This window comes from Puma concolor, chromosome A1 (assembly GCF_028749965.1).
Source record: "Puma concolor isolate L17-30 chromosome A1, mPumCon1.1.hap2, whole genome shotgun sequence".
Lineage (NCBI taxonomy): Eukaryota > Metazoa > Chordata > Mammalia > Carnivora > Felidae > Puma > Puma concolor.
In genome coordinates, this window is record NC_141667.1 from 85,386,381 (window position 1) to 85,403,721 (window position 17,341).

At 37.1% G+C, this 17,341-nt stretch overlaps 1 long non-coding RNA gene across 1 annotated transcript in view; it reads left to right on the forward strand.

Annotated features, from left to right (window-relative positions):
• LOC147584277 (uncharacterized) overlaps nucleotides 1-17,341 on the forward strand; it is a 41,123-nt gene that overhangs the window by 19,063 nt on the left and 4,719 nt on the right. The window contains exon 4 of the long non-coding RNA XR_015247729.1: nucleotides 15,792-15,887. This is a non-coding gene — a long non-coding RNA (uncharacterized LOC147584277). The remainder of the gene's footprint in view (nucleotides 1-15,791; nucleotides 15,888-17,341) is intronic.

Consider the following 17,341-nt stretch of genomic DNA (forward strand, 5'->3'; position numbering starts at 1 on the left):
CTGTGCTCTGGGGAAAAACGAGATAAGCCCATGTCTACACTTGGCACAAAATGGCATGAGGGGAGCAGAAATGGCAGAAGTCAGATTCAGGCAGCAAGAGGTTGCAGGCAGAAGGGTGTGGCAGCAGACAGAGACAGATGGCTGGCTGAGGGCGAAAGTGACAACCAGCACACATTCTTGAACATAAAAGCAATCTCTGGGATTCTCAGAGTTACTAGGGCACAAGAAATTGCTAAAAGACCAAAGTCCCTCAGGGTGGGGTCTCAGACTATTGTTGTATAGTCATTAAAGGGAAGGGTGACCCCTGGAGGCCAGAGCAGCCTACAGCGCGAACTTGCTTTATTCACCAGTTCCTTCAAGATGCATTCCTTGGTAAATAATAAAAATTGCCCACCCGGCCCGAAATGCCAGCTAAGCATTTTGAAAACTGCATTATTTTATTAGACCATCTTATTGAATTAATGTACAGTTAGGGCTAAAGGAATAAATGCAGACTTAGCACTGTTTATCCTCCCAGGCACCACCTGCTCCTTGATTATCCTGAGCCAGAGATTCAAGCATCCTTACTCTTCCTGAAGAAACCACAAAACATTCCCAATGGCATGAGTGCCCTCTCACCCCCTTCCAATGCTCATCTACCACCAAAATGAGGTCTTTTTGCTAGTGCAGTGCATTGTAACTAGCAGTATATTTGCTAGAGTTAAATGTTTCTTCTCACAGTCTAGTGAATAAACTTCTTAATGAGATCTGAATGTATTACATACTTTGGTTTTACCATCAAGCCTTTTGGTGGGGAGGTCCGTGTGCAGCAGAGATGTGTTCTTTACTGAAACTTCATAGCTAAGAAGTTGTATTTGCAGCTTGATCCTGAGAGCTGTTGGGATCTGATGGGCTCATGGTGAAGCAAAGGGATCTGCCGTAGCTCTAGTGAATAAAAAACTGTATCCAGGCCTGATGGATTATCTTTGAACCTTGGACAAATATGCTAGTCTCTTTTCAAATAACATTTTCAATTTTGCCAGTTCAGAAATAGCTTTTGTCTCCTTAAGCACAAGTTATGATCCCCAACTGCTTCACAATTTACCTTCGGATCAAAAGTAGATTTGTTCTATAGCTTGACTACTGAAAAAGTCTTCTTCCTCTCTTTATCCTAATTTATAACTTAAAATAAATAATATAATGTATCATTGATTCCTAATGGAAAATATTTTTCTAAAGAGCAAAACACAAGAATTATTTGAGTAGTTTTTGATTCAAGGTGGCAAGTGCCTCAAGTGAAATAAATTATACTGAGATTATTTTAAATCCATCATTTTGTTTTTAAAAATTTGGTTAGTGAAGCTACTTAGGCACCAAATAGATAGTGATGATTGCCCCAGAGTTCAAAAATCAGAGCAAGAAGTTGTCATTTATGGTCATCTGACTTTATGGAAGTCTCTATGAATGCTACAAACTTTTTCCAAGTGATGTTTTACAGAATTGCTTTTAAAAACCCCAGAGGGTAAATACTATTCTCAGAATAAACAGAAAAATGCTGACCTTGTCAGATTTAGCTGCTGAAAGCCAAGCTGTTTTAAGACTTAGAGGATCAAGGGTCATGGTTATAAACAACGCAGATTAAAAAAAAAAAAAAAAAAGGAAAAAAGTAAGAAAGCTAAACGGAAAAAAGTATGGTGGACTACACCATGAATATAAATAATAAATGTGTTGACCTTGACAAGAAGGATACAAGATATATTTATGTAAAAATAAGACAAAAAAAACAACCTCCCTCCCCCCACCCCAAAAAACCCCAAACCCTGAGGCCAAAAACTACTTGAAAAAATGTTTTTTAGAGCATATTTAAAGCCGGAAATGAGTCACTTTAACTTCATCTGTTTTTAGTTTCAGAAGGGGAGAAAGGTCAAAGCTTCTTTGTTTTAAGTAAGCTGGTCACTACTTCTGAAGTGTAACATGATAGGGTTCAGGAGCCTTAATGAAACAGGCATTTCCCAGACACCCAGAGCTGTGGGGCAGTTCTCTGCAGTGGCCAGCAAGAACTGGGCTTCAAGAAGTTGTCTTAAACAAAGGCAAGGCGGAGCATGACCCTTTCTTGACTTTCATATCTGGGTGGGTGTCTGTAGCCACCTCCATGGAGAGTAGGATGCAGAAGTCAGCCACTCCTTTCGGCCTTTTCATGCTTTGTGGCACATCGTAGCCCCACAACCAAAACGATTCCAGTTCTATTCAGAGTAGGCACTAGACACAGAGCTTTGCGTTTTAGATGCTGCCCTGATACAAGTGATGTTTTTTTGTTAAGCCTAGGCAAAGAAACAAGTTAGGAAACAATTGTCATGGCTGAGAACACAAACACTAACTTCTAAAAACTTCAATAGTGCTTAGAACTACTAGATTCAGCATCCTTCTAAAGGGAATGTTAAAGTACAATCTGTCTAAACAGTAGTGAGGCTGAGGCTGATTGAGGAGATAGATTTTGAGAAGCCCAGGCCCTGCTTTGAGCCTTGGAGGCCCAAACAAACTGCAGTCTGCAACAGGAAAGATAGTAAGCACCTCTCTCCTTGTCTTCACCAGATTTGTCAAAGTGAGATCTAAATGGGGGGGGGAGAGGGAGATTTGAAGCTCAGAAACAAAACTTGTAAATGTAGTTAGATGTTGAAGACGTCCTAGCCTGTCCTGTTGGTGGCTGGCCTACCCTTTGCTGCCCTCCGGTACTCCAGCTGGAACATGCTGCGTCCCATGTACCTCTGGACCGTAGGCTGGTTGTTCCTGACTTTGACTCGGCAACCTTTTTCAGGCCTGCTGTATTCCTGACCTTGCTTCCTCTGGGCAATATATTCACTCTGGGTCATCACTACCATGCCTGTCACCATTTTGCTTAATGGTTGGAGTTTGATGTTTTTGACCTTGGATTGAACCCAGTAATGAATAACTTCTCTATACTGGCTCAGCGGCTGAATTATCAGTGCCTTTCCCTTGGCAATATGCATGTTTTCAATGATTAGAAATGCAGCCTCCCAAGTAAGAAAAGGGGGTGCCTATTTACATGGGCTGCACTTAGTTGCAGATTCTGGAGCTGGAGATATTCCAGTATAGCTGCCTGTTCATAGACATGCTCCAAACTGTTTAGTGTAAGGACAGAACCTATCCAAAATCTGGTACGACCTGCTTCTTTCACTCTATCCACTTAGGAAGGCTGAGAAATGTTTCCCAACCCTGCAGCTCTTGATAGTTTCTCAAGATTTTTCATTACATGGTCCTACCAAATTCACCATGACCTTGAAAACCTATTAGAGAAACTATTATTATCCTCCAAGTTTACACCAGTAGCAGATGGCAGGTCTATGTCCTATTGTCTCCATACCAGCCATCTTTCTACCACTCTCTGCCTCTCTTCTGTTATTGTTATAAAAATAGCAAACCAACAGTTGCAGGGTTCTAGAGGTATACAAAATCTTAAATACTGTCTACTTTAATGTTATTGTTGTCATCGTCATTATTCTTACAAAAGAGAAAATATGGCTCTGAAGAAAAGAAGTGGCTTACACAGAGTTGTTAGTGAAAACATCGCATCTTCTGGCTTTAAATCATTTCATGGTGGTAAAATATAGTAAATTTGAGTAATATTTAGCTTCTGGTATGAAAAACTTCAAAATAATTACTTTGATTTTTCTTAACTATAGAAAATATGAGCAAAGGCTAAGTTTTCCATCATTTTTTTAAAGTTTATTTCCTGTAGTTGCTTTTCTTAAAAAAATTTTTTTTTAATGTTTATTTATTTTTTGAGAGAGAGATTGACAGAGTGTGAGCAGGGGAAGGGCAGAGAGAGAGAGGAAGACAGAGAATCTGAAGCAGACTCCAGGCTCTGAGCTGTCAGCACAGAGCCCGAAGCGGGGCTCAAACCCACGAATCGTGAGATCATGACCTGAGCTGAAGTCAGACGCTCAACCGACTGAGCCACCCAGGCGCCCTGTTCCTTTTCTTTCCTGAATATATCCTGACCTATAAGACATCACTGATGATAAAAATATGACCAGAACATAGAATGTATTCTTAGAGAACTCTTGTGTCAAAGGAGATTGTGGCAGTTTTAAACCATGGCTGCAAATTCTTTGACACTCTTCTCTTCAAAATTTGGGATCTGTGACCCCTTCCCAGTAATCTTGGTAGGCTTGTGACTGTTTTAGCCAATAATGGTGATGCCACAAGACTTTTTATCCCTATATGTTCATGCACTTGGTAACTTCGGCTGACATATGAGAAGCCCAACAATTACCATGAGACCAACATGTAAAAGACAATGTGCATACTCCACATGTATTGACATTCCTTTTAACAGTCCTGCTGGGCCCAATCTTCCCAGTAGCCCCGCCAAAGCACCAAAATAGGAGCAAAGTCATCTTTGATCCTACATACCAATCCTTACCAGCTAAATACCACAGAGTGACTGTCAACATACCATGAACTAGAAGAAACACATGGCCAAACACCATCCAAATATTTGACCCAGAAAAATCACAAGACATCATAAGATTGTTGTTTTAATTCACTTAGTTTTGGCATTTATTATACAGCAATAAATAACCAGAACAAGGATACAATAAATAAAATTTAAGCAATTCAGAAACAATAGAAGACATTGTCCTGATCTCTATGAGTTTGAAATTCATCTGGGTTAATGGGTAAGAGTCACTCATGAAGCAATTAGATCAATGAAAGCCAGAAAAGTCAAGGAAGACTTAGGAAAAAGTTAGAATTGAATGGATCTTGGAGAGAAGACATAACTTAGTGAGGGAGCAGCTCAGGAGAAGAGACCACTGTGATATTTAGCAAGTGTTAAAATTGGTATTAGAAACTAATACTAACTGGTATTAGTAGTAGAAACAATAATCACCATGAACTTAGTGCTTCATATGAGCCAAGAACTCTACAGAGGCTTTTCTATTTTATTTCATTTATCTTTTAATTAACTTTCATGATATGTATCACTATACCTTTGTACATGGGAAGAAACAGAACAGTTTGCCTGATGTAACACAGATAGTGTGTGGTAAAACCATGGCTCCAATGCTCGTTCTATACTTCTCTGAAATCACTTTTCACTAAAGTGAAAAATATAACTGTATTATACCTATAGCATATTAACAAAATTCAAAATAATTTCTTTAATTTTCTAGAGCTTTAGTAAGTAAATCAAGCGTGCATGTATTTTAACTCCTCTTGAGTCCACAATATAAATATAGTTATTAAAATTATTTTATCTTTGGGGCGCCTGGGTGGCGCAGTCGGTTAAGCGTCCGACTTCAGCCAGGTCACGATCTCGCGGTCTGTGAGTTCGAGCCCCGCGTCGGGCTCTGGGCTAATGGCTCAGAGCCTGGAGCCTGTTTCCGATTCTGTGTCTCCCTCTCTCTCTGCCCCTCCCCCGTTCATGCTCTGTCTCTCTCTGTCCCAAAAATAAATAAACGTTGAAAAAAAAAATTAAAAAAAAATTATTTTATCTTTGAAAACAATCATTTTATCAGTATTTTTGAAAAATCATTTAAAATGTGTTTTTTTTAAATAGAACTTAAAAAAATCCCCAATATTTCAGTATCATCCCTTTTTCAGTAGCCTCTTTTTAGCTTAAAAAAATCCATGTTTTTCCCAAATGAGACATACCAACATTTCTAAAAGGTACTCTCTGGGGGATTTTCTTCTCAAGAACTCAGAAAATACCCTCTGTTATGTAGCTGAATCCAGGATTAGTTATTTCACTGAAGATATTTTAACCTCTGTAAGCTATTTAACGAGCCTGAAATATGATGAAGGAGCTTGAGCTTTAACATACAAAAATAAATGAATAATCAAAATCATATTCTTAGATTTAACTAAAAGAAAACACATGTGAAAAGGTGCAAAGATCTGTAGAAAGACAGGGTTTAAGTGGTCATCTGGTATAGAAAAGGTATGAGTAGATTCGGTGGTGTTCTCTATGATTTAAATTGTCATTAAAAACACTCAATCCTGAAGTGATAAACCCAAGCTTTAAATCACACACTCTGAGTGTCTCAGAAAGCAAAAACCCCATCTCTTAAAAGGAAAAAGTGAAACAACACAATGTGCCCATGAAAGAGAGTAGATCTGTGTGAGCAGCAAACAATGTTCTTATGCATCTTTGTTCCAACATGGCATAAAGTGTATGGCATAGCTGGTAAGAAAAACTCCATGAACAGAGATGACATTTTCCCCAGAAATGAAGAGCTTACAAAATAGCCAGCATAGGAGTGTTTCAAAATCAGAAATCTGTGATACACACACACACACACACACACACACACACACACAGAGAGCCAATGGTCTGTTCCTCATTAAATGATTGAATTAAGATTATTGGAAAATAGAGTAAATGTCTGTCTAAAGAAGTAAAATGGCTATCAATGTGTCATTGTTTGGCAACCTGTATGTTATAAACATTTTCTTGTCATTTTTGTTCTATTATACAGAAATACCCAAATTTACTAATTTAATCTTCTTTTAAGTAGATATCAGATTATTTTCTTCTCTTTCACTAGTACAGAGAACTTACATGGATATAAATTTTGTGCAGATTTATAACAATTTTCTTAAGATAAATTCTTACAAATTAACTTATTAGGTCAAAGAGTATACTTGTTTTTCAGGCATTTTTTACGTATGACCAGTTTTCCCTACAGCAAAGTTGTGCCACTCTGTGCTCCCAAAGCCTGGGAGAGCGCGTCTCTCTTTTCAGTTAGTATAACAATGTAAGTTTTTTTTTTTTTTTTCTAATGTGAAGAAAGAACTCATTTTCTAAAAGTGTGAATTTGCTAAGTGTCTTTATTCCATTTCCGTTTGTTGTCTTTTTACACTATTTTTTGAACGTATTAGTTTTTCTTTTTTCTTTTTTTTGAATGTATTAGTTTTTCAACCATCAATTATATCAATATATTCCTTCTAGGTTCATACTTTGTTACTATGATGTCGGCTGATCACCTATAATTTCTCCTAGATTTTTATGGTTTAATTTAAAAAGCACATTTTTAATTCACCTACAATTCATTTTGATGTTTCGTGTGAGGAAAAATGTCTTTCTACTTTTAAAAAACACATATATTAAAAGCTGTACATCCTAATCACATATTCTAATGATATTCTAAACATATTTGTAACTTTTATCTAAAATTATTTTCAATGCCAGTAGACAGTTATAAAGCCACATAAACACACTGCTCTGAGATTTATAAGCATACTTTGATTTTGATTAGAAGTGGAACAACTCAGCTTGATCACTTATTTCATACAGCAGACTTGGCTTTGATTGACTTTTTGCTCTCTCTAAAAATAAAATCTGACCTCAATTGGTGAAAATTCACCATCACTAAGGATATTTCAAAGGATTTGTACCAAAGGTACCCAAAAATTCCCAAAAGAGGATTTCCAAAAATATTCTCAGCGGTGGATTAAATGTCCTCCTAAATTGATTAATTTGAAATTGGCAGCACTAATTTTGTATTGTTGGGATTTTAAATTTTGGTTTTATTATTTAATGATTGTGTTTCTTATATTTTCTCTAAGAACCAACTTGCTAAGTGACTAATCTTATATATTAAATATATCTGGTGTGATTTCAAAATACCCATCTACTTGTGGGGAAAACCATTTATATCAAAGCAAGGAGGTGTGTGTGTGTGTGTGCGCGCACGCGCGCGCACGCGCGTGCGTGTGTGTGTGTGTGTCTATGTTTTATCCAGACTAATTCTAGGACATATAGAACATAGTATCTCATGAATAGATATAGGATTGGGAACATTTTTGTTAAACATATATTCTTTTTCTGGTAGCTTTAGGAATGAGAAGCACAGTAAACTAGGAACACATATCATACATTATGCTAATTAATAGAAATAAATGTTCTAATAACACTCTTTTTTTTTTGGACAGAAAGTTTATTTCTAGAAGTACCAAAGAAAGCATAGAACTATATTTTAGGAAGTCCAGAAAGGGAAGTTTTATCTAGAGGTGGCAAACAAGTCGGCCTAAATTCTTCCTATTCACTGAAAAAAAAATTTTTTTCTGTCTTCAAATTGTCTTTTATTTTTGTCTTCAAAATGTAAATGCCATGGGGTAATTCCCATACCCTGAAGCTACCACAGGCTCATCCCACTCCTGAGCCCTAAGGTATTTGAATTTGCAAACTCCAAACTGGAATTTTTCAAACACATCCAGCACTAATTAAATAAAACCCTATACATTTGAGAATTACGGCTATTTGTTTAAGAAAGGGCTATGATTAGAAAAAAAGTAGAAAAAAAGGGCTATGATTAGAAAAGGGCTATGATTAGAAAAAAAGTAGAGTAGAGGATTTATTCTTCAGCTCTGATAGGAAGAGTAATGGAATGATTTATTGAATGTTTTACCTTTGGAGTCCACTCACCTTGTGAACTATAACCTCTTAATTCTTAACTGGAAGTTCAAAGAGAACTCATGCTTTGGGGTCAATTCTTTCTTTGGTCAGGGTGGTCAAGGAGCACCAAGATTCTTGTACAAATAGAAGTCCCCTGGCCATTTCCCTTCTCTTTTCACTTCCAGCTTCATTCTGTACCTGCAGGGGGTCTTGTGCACACCTATGCAGGTGTTATAGCCACACGTTCAAATACCAGTTATGTCCATCTTTCCCCGGAGCTACCTTGTAGTCTCATAGTTGGTGCTGTTAGTTACCAAGAAATGAATACGGAAAGGGCCTCTTCAGGTCTTAGAAGCAAGCTCAGGGTCATTTGAGCAGAGTTTAGAAGGTTGGGCGCAGCCTTTAGATGGGCATGTCTTCTTAGCATTGTGTACTGTTCCATAGGAAGTAGCATGGCTGGAGAAAGGCCCCAGAAGTGTTCTCCAAAGTACAGGAGTCAGAGTGGGGGAACTTTTCTTGTTAGTCCAAGGGTAATAACTATTTCTTGGAACTAGAATCTTGGTGATTCATCTAGTCTTGGTTCCCAAACCAGCAGTTTCATTTGCCCTGTTCTTCCCAAAGACCACAGTTTTGCCTGGCACTCTGATCTTTAAGATAATACCTTCACTTCCTTCTGCTGATGACTTGGATTTCTGCCTGATGTTTGCTCCAAGCTTCTTGATCATCTTATGAATCCAGAGAGTTGAAATCTCCACTCAGCATCCTTTTAAAAAATGTATTATTAAAGTATGGTTGACATACAGTGTTACATTAGTTTTAGGTATACAATATAGCAATTTGACAATTCTATACATTGCTCAGTGCTCACCATGATAAGTGTCACCATCTGTTACCATACAATGTTATTACAATATTATTCACTACATTCCCTGTGCTGTACTTTTAATCCCTGGGCCTTATTTATTTTATAATTGGAAGATTGTTTTGGGTACGATCATGGGGCTGACTGCTGGCCTTAACTCACATCATAGGCTACCTCTGGCTCCTTTTTCTGATTACCTGTTGTGTTCTAGTAGGCTTACCTTCTAGCCTCATTGTCTTACCTGATTTGGAATCAAGCGAAGCTCCTATAGAAGAAATGCCAACATACACACTTGTCCTGGGCAGGATGGCTGCAGGCTTGTAGAGAAGTCAGAAGACAGTTGCTACCAGTCACCCAGGAACAAACATCTTACAGCCATTCTTGTTAAGTGATTAAGAGACCATTTCAAGGTGGGCCTCATGTCCTTTTTGAATGTATGTACAATTATCTTAAAGGGAGTCAAGCAGATTTACCTTTAGTGTAGGCCCTACCTTGCAGAAGCATCCTAGCCTTTCTTCTTGCAAATGCCTGAAATTGCTTTAATGGGAATACAGTCTCTCATTCCATAATTAGCGACAAAAGGCTTAAAATACACAAGGCTGACTATGGTTAGGCATTTACAGAAACGCATTCACACTCAAGTGTCATCAATCAATCAGTTAACATCTATAAATGGCAGATATTAGATCTCTTCCTTTTTGATGAGTGTATGTGGTGGGAAAGATAGTAGAAAGAAACTTACAAAACTCAGTGCTTCTGCAATGTGGATGGACTTACCATTGAGATGGGGAAAGAGGAAATGAGCAGAAGGTTGGGAACCTAGAAGGCAGCATTGAAAATTTCGTGGATTCAATTACCTTCTCATTGCCAGATGGAATGTAGAATTCAGTCTTGATTCAATTCCACTGGAATTGGATTCAAAGAATATAATCTACAAATGATTAATCAGTGATGTGATTATGTTTGAAGAACAAAGTATTACACTACAGATTCTGCAGAGAAGAGATAATAGCTATCTTCAATTTACATTTTGACACCTGAATCCACAGATACGAAGCAGCTTCTCATGTTGTGTGGAGTCCAGGGTAAATCTCAAATCAAAGCACAGGATTGGGACTGTTGTACAAAGCTATCCTCAAAGATAGTTAGCAATAAATTAATATAGTAAGAAACAGGATATGACTTTCCCATAGGAAAAGCAGAGCCACCCACTTGAAATGCCTACTTTGGAACTTGCAAACAAGTTTGATGTCAATCTGTTTTTCAGGATTTCTTGGCTTAAAGGATTTAGTTCTTCCTAAAGTAAACAAGCTAGAAGGCTCTGATTAGAAGTAGGCTGGAGTGCTTGAGTGGCTCAGTTGGTTGAGCGTCTGACTCGATTTTGGCTCAGGTCATGATCTCACAGTTATGAGATGGATCCCTGAGTCAGGCCCTGTGCTGACAGCACTTGAAAGCATGGAGCCTGCCTGGGATTCTCTCTCTCCCTCTGCCCCTCCACCCCATGTGAGCGCACTCCCTCTCTTTCTCTCTCTCAAAAAAGAAAAAAATAAAAAAGGAGGCCAGACACCTGATAGGATGCTGGGGGAAGCAATATTTTTGTCAAAGGATGCCTTGCTCCTTGCTCCTAGAAGCTAACACTAGAGTTATGGTGGCATTAGGGAGTTCTTAAAAATAGATAGAAATTAATTAATTAATTCAGTAACTAATTGCACATTTATTGAGGATCAATGAGAGATGTAGTATAAGATACCATGATTTGTTCTGATGACGAAACAAATATTAGCCATATAAACGCTTATGGGTTTCTGTTGATAGAAACCAGCTAAAGTTAACATTGAACCCAGGGGAGATTTATTATAAGGAGATATGGCATTCTAAGCCAGCGAGGATACCAAACCTCAGGGAAAGATGCTTCAGGAGGCCATGGAATGTAGTCCTTTATTCCTGGGGCCATGACTGCCATCTCAGTACCTGGCACATGACTAATAGTGCTTGATTAACAATTGTAGAAGATACTTGATTAAAGACCAATCAAAAAAGTAGAAGATACTGTAGCAGGAAACCCAGAAAGTGGTCAATTTCCATGTGTTATGTCTTTGCCTTTGCACTTGTGTTCTGTCCGCTCACTTGACAGAGAATGTTGCTGGTCCACCATCCTGGAATGTAGATATTGCAATCCAATTACACTTATTAACTGTACGTGATTCTAACTGGATCAAAATAGATGCTTCGTCCCAAGAGGTGGCTTTGTCCTCATGACCAGGACTGAAATTATGTGGTAAAACATGTTCAGGGGGCGCACTTAAAGAGAACAGTTCTGAGTGATTTTTATTGCAGAATTGGTAACTAACGAAGCCAAAACTGGATCCTGCAGTAATAGGGCCTTTCAATATGTATATAAATGTATATTGTTTCTCAGTGTTCTACATTGAGCCATCTCCATTCAGTCTCCCTGGAAACAGGCTACTTACACCTGTGTTTTCAAATAACCTCCTATAAGTTTGATTCCAAAATCTATATTTTTAGCATACAGCTCTTTCCTGAGCTCCAGATCCATATATCTGTCTTCTTACTTAATTTTCCATGGTTGTCTCTCAGACACTTCACTTCGGTATGCTCAAAACTGAAATCGTCTTCCCTCCAAAATCTGTACCTCTTCCAGTATTCTTTAACATGTAAAGGTGGATGTTTTTTTTTTCAAATACACAGTAAAGGCTATGGTGAATATTGGCAAATTAGCGTCATTAGAGTCAAAAACATGGATACAAAAAGGACATCTTGGAATTTGGAATAGAAAATTAAAATCCGAAAGCTGCCAGTAATATCACACATTAATAAAATGTTTGCCCACACACAGTCTGAAAACAAGATGTAATTTGGGAATTCAAATCAGTTTATTTGGCTATTGGAGGAAGGCTTAGTATTAGGGTGACTCTATATCCCAGTTTTCCTGGAACAGTTACAATTTTTTCCTCTTCACCCAGCATCCTGTCTTGTTTTATATTTGTTTCCACTGTTTTATTTTTTTATTATTATATATTATAATAATTATATTATATTTGATATTCATATTATTAACAGTTGAATTAAACTAGTCTTACATGAACTTAGTAGAACTCCACTAGTTTCTGTCATGTTCTCATCCAGTAATGTGTGAGTCATATGTAAGGTGAACAGAATTTATATTCTATCACTATTCCTAGTTTTGTCCAGGCACAGTGCGTCTAAGCTCTCATTTCATCCAAAGAAGCTAACTCCATGTGGTACCCGTGGGGTAACGGGAGGGGTATTCTCCTCTGATGCCCGCGATGGTACTTGGTATACTAACCAGTTGTGCCAGGGTCCATAGAGTGGTCTGTGAGATGCACAGAGTTGTCAATCAGTGAATTCGATGAGAAAATGGGAAATGACAGGTTGTGTATACATGAAACATAAGCAGTTAGTAAAGGTTGAGCATAGCCTGCCATGGGAAACACAAAGAATAATTTAAACAGTCGTGCTAGAATGATTTTGGTATTTATTATATGGTGCAAATCTCTAACTATTCAATAGTTTTATTTTTGGTAATACCTTTATGTTTCCTAATATATTTCCTTTTAAGCAAAAAAAATAAACTGAAAAAACAAAAGTGCATGCTTGTTGAACAATTAAAAATTGGTTTACCATACCTCAAATATATTTTGACATTGACTATATAACCTGCACAAGAGGTTAGGTGACATTTACTATCCCCTATCCTCAGGGGACATAGCTGTACGTGTAAATAGAAGGTGACAATTTGCTAAGCACCATCAATATATACTACAAAAGAAATGTCTTTTGGAGGCTGAGTCCAAAGTAAACTATTTAACACGCGTATATAGTCAGTGTGTTTATATATCACTCTTTGAGACATGAGTTTTCATTTAGATCAGATGACAGCTCATCTCAGTTAATTTCACTTATTTTGATTCCAAGATTTCTTTTACATACAAAAAATGAGGTTATTGCTTTTATTTTTGACCCATTAGTAGGAAAAAAGAAACTCCATGAAGTGTTAGATGATGTCAATGTTACATCAATGTCATCAGATATTTCAAGTAGAAAATTAATTCCAAAAGTGGTTTAACTTTTTTCCCATCTAATTTACAGAATCCAAGTAAAACTTTTGAAAGTGTATTTTGTCATAGATGAAATGCATGACATTCCTGGAAATGGAATTGTAAATTCTTTACAAAGGGCAACACTGAGGATAAAATTGTTTTTTCTTACATTGATCATAAGAAATTTTGGAGTAGTGTGGAATCATACTAAAAACAATGTTTTTAACAAACTAAGAAAGTTATGAAGTGGATATGTATGCAGATTTGGTCGTGGCACACATATAGCTCATAGCTATTTCCAAACAAACTGATGTATTCTACGCATCAAAATAGAAGTGTTATTGTTTTAGAAATCATTTATTTCGGAAATTTATTTTTTTGAGTAGATCTACTACATAGTACCACCAATAAAACAAGAACAGTTAGTTGGCCAAAGCAAAATAATTTTAAAATTCTACAACTTCCGTTATTTTCAGCATCCTCTTCAGCTCTTAAATCTATCCTGGTGTGGATGATCAATTATATGATTATCCTACCTTTTAAATAAAAGAGATCCCTGCCTATCCATTGAACAAAGACATAAACCGGGAGGTCATTTGACTCTTTCTTCTCACTCAAACATCCAGTCATTAAATAATCATATTTTAAACTAAGTTCCCACTTCTCTGTCACTATCTGAATTCAGTGCTTTCATGTTTCTCTCCCAAATTTCTTCAAAAGACTTCTGTCTGGTCTTCCCTTCCCCATCTTTCATCATTTCAATCCATCCTCCATACTGCTGTCAAAGTGATAGTTACTTAAAATCATTTGAAACTTCTCAATTTCCTACAGAATGAAGTTCAAGCTTGTTGTCATAGAAGGTTTATGCCTAGCTTTCCTATTTCACTTCTTGCCTCTTACCTCCATGTACTCTTTATTCCTTCCACATCTGTGCATCAAATATACTGTATTCCTTCAGGACATGAGACAGACAAAATTTGTTGAGCCTCTTACAATCTTTTTCCCTTTTTTCTGCTTGGCTCTTAGCCTAAGGTACATTCCTTTACCACAGCAACACACATAATCTATTGTAATTGTGGATTTTCTATCTTCCTTTGTAAACTGAGTTTCATTAAAACAGAGAGACTGTATTTCCTTTAATATTCCCAGTAATGAAAACACTCCCTTACACATAAAAAATGCAGTAAAAGTGAATACAAGGTTGAAAAATGAGTGTTGTAATGAGAGGGCAAAGGGATAAGTTATTTCCAGATAGAGAGAAAGAGGGGAAAATGCACACAGAATCTGAAGTTTTAATTGATTTTGTGGTATGTATAGGATTTGCACATGCAAAGATGGAGAGAAAACAATTGCAGGCAAAAAGTACAGCTGAAGAATATAAAAAGAATCTTGGACACAGTGAGAATTTAGTGTGGGTAGAGTGAATTAGAACAGGAAGTTGAGTGGTGAGGGATATTTGCAAGGTCCGGATCTAGATTCCCGATATCAGTCTAAAGTTCAGGCTTTATTCTCTTAAGAATGGGAAATACTCTGAGTGTTTGAATAGGAATCATGCATCTATAGCTACACGTCGTCTGAAAACTAAATGTGAGAAGGCTTCATAGAAGGAAAAGAAAACTAGTTAGGAAATCATTGCATAGGCTGGATGAACCGTAAGTAGTGCTATTCTGGAGCCAGCTTGTACCTGCTAGTGAGAGCCAGTTGCTGTTTTCAGGAATTTTGTGAGGCAGTTTTTATATACAATCATTATATTAAAGGTTAAATTATGTAAACTTACAATTAAAATAATTTATATTAAAAGTAAAGTACTAAATACTCAAAATTATTCACTTCATACTTAGTTTACTATTATCTATGCATTTGAGGTTTACACATATCTACACTGTGCACATGAGATAAAATTATGTACTATTGCCTATCTCTTCCCAACTCAATTTTAGTGACATTACGGTAGTAGCTTGAAATTAGTCATGACAGAGCATTTACACTACAGTGATTGGCAAATGCTGCAATCATGACTTGAGTGTTTGGCGTGTTTATTGTCTAGATTTAAGAAAGTAATGAAGATGATTATAATAATGCAGATTAAACTTAAAATTATGTCTATAGTAGTTCCATTGTGAATACCACAAAAATTCATAGAACATTTTTTTCTTTTTTTTAAAGATTTATTTATTTTGAGAGAGGGAAAGCACAAGTGGGTGAGGGGCAGAGACAGAGGGAGAGAGAGGGAATCCCAAGTAGGCTCTGCACTGTCAGTGCAGAACCCGATGGAGGGCCTCATTCCATGAACCATGAGATCATGACCTGAGCCAAAATCAAGAGTCAGACACCTAAACAACCCAGGCACCCCCGTGGAATATTTTTTCCAATAAAATAGAATTATCCAAAGGTGCCCATGTGATTACTGAATGAGTAAAGTTTCAACTTACGCCTTTATGTTTTTTAGGATCTTTACATCAGAACTTCATGTGTTCATCAATTGCAACCATGGGTTGATTGACTGTAGGTATGAGAGTTTGGTGAAGATCAACAAATGCATCGTGTGAGAATGAATTGGATCTGTGAAATTTACAGCAAAGAATAATATAGATTTTATTATAATTTTTAAATTGTGTGCTACACACCTTTTATATTAATAACATTTATATCAAATTTATGTATTTTTTCTTGCATCTATCTAACTATATCTATATCTATATTTATATCTATCTATATATACACACATTTTTCGGAGGGGGTGAATGACATATTGTACACTGCTGGCAATGTGACCTTAGCAGTAAAAATGAGGAGAAAAGAATGCTTTCAAAAAGTATTTGGAGGATACGTTACACAATGTGAAAGCTATAGGGAAGGGAATGAGCGGTGGTAAAGAGATGTATGAGGTTTTGAGGCTTGTTGAAATATATACTTTGGAGAAATATGAAGCACAAGTAGAAAAGATTTATGAGGAAGAACAGTTGAGTTTTTGACTGTTGTATAGATTTGAGAGTCATCTGCATTGAGGTGTCCCCAAAGTCACTGTAAAAACTATAAAAGGGAGAAAATAGCCTAGAGAGATCTATGAGAGGAAACCGAATCTTAGAGAAAAGGGAAAAAAGGGAAATGCAGAGAAAGAATCAAGAGTAATCAAAGAAGTGGGAAGAGATCAGGAGACTACGGATGGGGTGATAGGAACCTGGGAAAGAGAAAATGCCAAATAGGACATTGTCAATAGAGATGGAGAATTTGCAATCAAAATCTGTATTGTGTTTGAAACAAGTAACCTAAAGGGGAAAAATTAGTATTTAGATTAGAACAAATCGCCACAGAACATAGTAAAAGATAGAGCATATGACGTGCATGTTCTCATAGAAGAATCGGGGACACACAAGTAATTTATCTTCCAGAATATCTGTAGGTTTGTTTAGAACCTCAATTAAACTCTAGGGGATTGCATTTAGACTGTCTTGACAAAAAACACAAATATAGGCTGTAGATTCTGAGTCTTTGAAAGAATTTTCCCAATACCTCAAAATCAAGTCCAGGAATGGTGATTGTAGTTGGCAAGTTCTGGTATTAGGAGATCTCAATTACTCACATGAGAGCAAAATCCAAGAGTTAATCCGAGTGATTACAAAGTGAAAGACATGTGGGCGACATACCTAACACAGACACATACTCATAACTGAAGTGTGAGCTTTATTTGATAAGGGTTGTGACAGAAAATGGATTTGGAAGGAAACTGGACGGCAGGCTTCGTCAGCTTTCTCATCATTCAGGGGGTTATGCCATGCTGAGCAGCTAGAATCCACACTGCAGCAGCGGCATTAATAGGGCAACTCTGGCCTTTCTGTTTCCCACTAGGTGCAGTGAAAAATTGACAAGACAAAGTTATATGGAGAAGGTTGCTATGTCCCTTAATTACACATGAAAAACCAGAATTTTCTAGAAACTGGAGAATTGGGCCAGGTGATTCTCCTGAGATTTGGGAACTTGTGTTCTACATATTCTGGA